This window comes from Rutidosis leptorrhynchoides, chromosome 2, assembly GCF_046630445.1.
Source record: "Rutidosis leptorrhynchoides isolate AG116_Rl617_1_P2 chromosome 2, CSIRO_AGI_Rlap_v1, whole genome shotgun sequence".
Lineage (NCBI taxonomy): Eukaryota > Viridiplantae > Streptophyta > Magnoliopsida > Asterales > Asteraceae > Rutidosis > Rutidosis leptorrhynchoides.
In genome coordinates, this window is record NC_092334.1 from 180031883 (window position 1) to 180036846 (window position 4964).

A 4964-nucleotide genomic window follows, 5' to 3' on the forward strand; every position below is an offset into this window, starting at 1 on the left:
TTGGGAAGAATTGAAGAATCAATTGCTAATTTTTCTTGTTTTTGTGAGAGGTTATGCCTTTGTAAAAGAAACCCTAAGTCGTAGGTGTAGAGAACTGAGAACATATGGCGCCCAAATAAAATTAACCCTAAGTCGTACCCACTTATGGCGCCCAAATTTATTTAAAAAAAAAAAAAAAAAAAAAAAAAAACTGGAAAAGTGTACACGTGTTTTGACCGTTTTTTGGTCAATTTCCGTTGTTAAAAACGTATCACGTAGAAACGGAACGGGCTATTAAAAAATCCGTGTACGCCCCCGTCTAGACGACCGTCTATTCCGTTTTTTGCAACACTGATTTTTTCCCTTTATTATCGAATCTCCCAATATTGAAATACAACCCTCCTTGCTTTATCAACCTTCTAGCATCCCCTTTCCACTTTAATCTCAGTTAAACCTGTAGAAACCAATAAATCAACTAATCAAGCCTAATTTAACTACTACGAATTGAATCAACCTTCTAGCTAACTCTCCGATTCTTTATTTAAAATTGTGCTTACAATCTACTTATTTAAAATTTACAATAGATAAAGGCTCATCATATATATAGCCACCTAACCAACCTAGCATCCCAATGTACTGCATGAAGTAGGACCAACTCACTGCCCATTTTCTCTATTCCCTAAGGAAATGGTACGGACTAAGTCACTCTCCAACTAAACCTTAAAATTGGTCAACAATCAGTTGTAATTCAAACTAACTATAATAACAATTAATTTAAACAAATAAATCCTAACAAAAAACATATTTACTTACTCTCTCCGTCCCAAATCTATAGTCAAGTATTTCATTTTGGGATGTCCCTTTGTAATTGTCCACTTCCATAAAGGAAAAAGAATAATGTGATAAAAATCTTTTTTACCCATACTTTATTCATGTATGACAAAAAGATTGGTAAAAAGTAAGGGGTAAAACTGAAAAGTTAATAAAAAAGTACTAGTAACATGTACTTTTTCTTAAACTGCGTGTTTTTTGTTTGGAGACAATAGATTTGAGACGGAGAGAGTATTTATTAAGATTACCCAACACAAGAATAGAAAATACTCCTACAATTTTATGGGGTTAATGATAAACAATTGAAAATGCTCTAACGCTGTACAAACGTATATCACTTTACAGACCTAATTAAGCAACTATGTTCTAAAATCAAGTAGTATCAAATATCATTGCTGAAAACCTGCTCATATCTTCATTCACCCTCTATTGTTAATTCAAAAACGCAAATATAATTTCATTTGTTTACACAATTTTTTTACAAATTAAATGTTACAACTTTGTACAAAATGGGCATACATGATGGTCAAAGGAGGCTAGGTTGACACGACAACACTTTTTGTTTAATAGACTATAACCAATATGATGACCCAATTCTTTACTTTTTATGACCAACTGTAACCCATCAAATAACCCGCATTCATTAGTTTTAGATAAATGGCTGTTATATTTTCCATATGTGACATAAAATATGATCAAAATATAGTATTAATATGTTTTATGCCAATCGTGCAGGTGAGAATGTTTTGGTTGAAACTTCATTACCTGAACGGCATTTGCGCCAAGAAGAATGAATTCAATAGCAGTTGTACCACCCTTTTCAACACCTCCAATTCCAGAAAAAGATTAGTCTCCATCTTATTATTCCCTTTTCATCATTTAAGTAATGCTCATCACTTTTCTAAGTGCAACAGGATGGACCACTTTCGAAGAATAGAATCCAGGGTCGAATATCTAAGGAACATATAAGTCAACGTGTAAGCTTATGTGTCAAAACGGGCAGGCATGCAATATAGGAAATGACATAGGTTCCAGTCAGCCAATGTGGTAACTTTTTGTACAGTTCGAAAAGGGTGGGTCTAGTTGACTCAAAAAATTTAATGTCGAAAATTTCGCTAAACTACAACATATTAAAACGCAAGCCTTAGATGATCATTAAGAATTGTTAGGAATTATGACCCAACAAGACAGGTGATTTAAACCAATCACCAAACCCACAACGACAAACGATAAAATAAAGCATGAAACGATAAATAAACGACACGAGATTTAACGTGGTTATATCCCAACTCCAAAACATGGAGCGGGCGCAAACCAGAGATTTTCACTATATTTTTGTGCACACAGTTATGGGTTACATAGGGTCCTATTTATAGGCAAAAACAATTTGTTAGGATCGCATAGCCCAAACAACATGTCCTGCAATATAAGCCCAAGAGTCCATCCTTATTCTAAAACCAATTGGTGATAGAATGACTTCCCCTTTAGACTTATATACATACATTTGTTTTGTCCTTGGACCAATGTGGGACTTTGGTTTGCATCCTTACAAGAATAGAGGTTCAAAAGTGGTCGGGACACATAATATTATCAAGCTTGTTAGGATTCAAGCAACTGAAGGCGCTTGTCGTGAATCCGACGTGTTAGGTAACATGGAACCTTTTTGGCATTAACACCAATTTTCACAAGACTGCAGATTACAATAGTTTGGTTGACCCAAACTCCTAGATATATTCTCCATAATCAGGAAAAAGAATCTGCCATTCACAAACGCATTAAGCAACATTTTTCCAATTCCATGAGGTGAAAACATAAAATAAAATGTACATTGCATGGCTGAATATTAACAGCTAATATCACACCTCGATGCCTCCGAATACATGTACTTTCAGGATTTTTACTAAAAGAGTAAAAGTATACTTTGAGGGACTATATTTGAAGCTTGAAACCAGAAAATTAAAAAAGATAAAAAAAAAAAACAATGTACATATTTATTCCACATACAGAATAGATTTTTGTGAAATATTTAGAGCAACGATGGACGTACCTATATTGTCGATTGTTGATGATATGCAATTACATGTTCTTAGCTCTAGGTTATGCTTCTTGAATACATCAAATTTTGTCAGACCTATAAAATTGCATTTGATAAATATAGATCACAACTTTATGAATTCGAAAACTCTATATAATATATAGACATTTAGATCCCTATTTTACACCAACATTGCTACACAAATATACTTATTAAGTTCAGTATTCCAAAACGATTCAATCAGAATTATGAAAACAGAACTGAAACATACCAGCATAGAAGTTGAAATTTCTCTGTTATGCCCATCAACATGAAGCAATGTACTTCTTTGCTGTAAAACTGATGAACATGATTAAGTTGCGTTTGCAGCTCCCGATAATAAAGCCTTAGGAAATACATTCCAACATATAATCACACCCAAACCCTGATTAACAACTTATACAATTAGATACATACATACAAATTATAGATACAGAAATAACAATATGTAAACCTGAGCTGCATTAACTGGTAAGTGTTTCGGAAGTGATAATTTAACAAATAGTATCGATCGTATTTAATATATAAGTCAACAGATCATCTCTTCATTGTCTAATCATCAAACGTTTTTCCATATGAACCCTAATACACACATAAAAAACAAAGATTTAATCGAATATATTTATTTCATAATCGTATAATCATCGATGCTTCATCGCTTAATCGTCAATAGATCTTCCAAACGAACTAATTGAAATAAATCAGATTCAAAGCTGTAAGAATCAATCAATTTTACCAATATATCGATTCCACAGTTAACATTCCTAAAGTTTGATACAAGAAGATAATCGATTACACGAGTAGTTCCACATACAGAATCGGGCAACGGTGAACGTACCTATATTCATGACAAATCAATTAGCAGTCGACGTCTTGGAACATTTTAGGGAAAAAAGTGATGATTGTGGACTTTGTGAGGATGCACAAATCAAGACGGATTTTGTTGTCAGCGTTAACTGAAAAGGGCAGTACGGTAATAGTGTTTCATGATTAGCTAACTTGGATTATTTGATAGCTAATTTGTTAAATGGATGGCTAAAATTGCATTTTGGAATTGATCCTGTAATCATAAGATCACTCCTTTGGTCCATTATCCGTCATTACCTGCTCATTATCCGTAATTACCCGTAATGAACCATAGGCACGGCTTAGTTACCCGCGTTAGTTACCCGCACTCACTATGGATTTAATGGAAGTGTTTAGTTAGTTATAGGACTTGTGGGTACCAGTGGCTTTTTATTGTAGGACTTGATGCTTTATTGTTTGTACGTTGTATATTAAGAGGAGTATTGTTTTATCCTAGTATTTAGTTATGAGTTAGTTATAGGATATTGGTGTTGATGTGGCGCTGATGTGGAAGGTTAAGAGGATGAATAGTTTAGTTACGATAGGGAGTGACCTAAAAGGGGTTTATTTTTTTAAGGAGAAGAAATAATGCTCCTCTTTTAATAAATAAATAAATAAATAAATAAAAGATATATATATTACATATTGTTATTTATTTATGTTATAGTCAATCCCTAAAAACAAGTAACACTTTAAATATTTGAAAGTTATTTATTTATACACATATATATTTTAGTACCTTATTTGATTTGATTCCATAGTGTAACATTGTTAGCAATTATTGATTCAACCATATCACCAATTCTAAGACTATAGATAGCGGTAATGTTGAGGTGGAGTGGATGATGGTTTTTATTTTTTATTTTTATTTTTTTTGTCATGTCTGTGACGTGTTAAGTATGAGGGTTGTAATGGTGAAGGTTGTGGATGATGTGGCAAAATACAATTGAAAGTTCGGTTAAAAGTGATAAAAAAGTAGGAAAAGTATTAAAAGAACAAGAAAAAAAAATTAAAAACTCATTTTACTCTCTCTGTTTTAAATTGACAAAAAAAGCGCCCTACTACAAGCGTTTGTGGGTACCACATCAAAAAGGGAGGGAGGAGAAACGCCCTCATTATTTATGGTCTAATGCTAATATTATCACAAAGTCAAGGAACAATAACATCATTATATGTTTAAATGAAAAAATAAAGAAATATTCACACATAATTATCAACATATATAAGATTGAAA

At 32.7% G+C, this 4964-nt stretch overlaps 1 long non-coding RNA gene across 3 annotated transcripts; it reads right to left on the reverse strand.

Annotated features, from left to right (window-relative positions):
* Nucleotides 1–209: 209 nt before the first annotated feature.
* Nucleotides 210–3851, reverse strand: LOC139891589 (uncharacterized). 3 transcript variants are annotated; one of them, XR_011773709.1, is made up of 5 exons: nt 3723–3829; nt 3354–3466; nt 3117–3269; nt 1576–2941; nt 210–433 (listed from the first exon to the last, which is right to left on the reverse strand). It is a non-coding gene; the product is annotated as an uncharacterized lncRNA (long non-coding RNA). The 3 variants fall into 3 exon arrangements; XR_011773710.1 differs by having other exon boundaries at nt 3339–3466; XR_011773711.1 differs by lacking the exon at nt 3354–3466 and having other exon boundaries at nt 3723–3851.
* Between the last annotated feature and the right edge of the window lie 1113 nt (nt 3852–4964).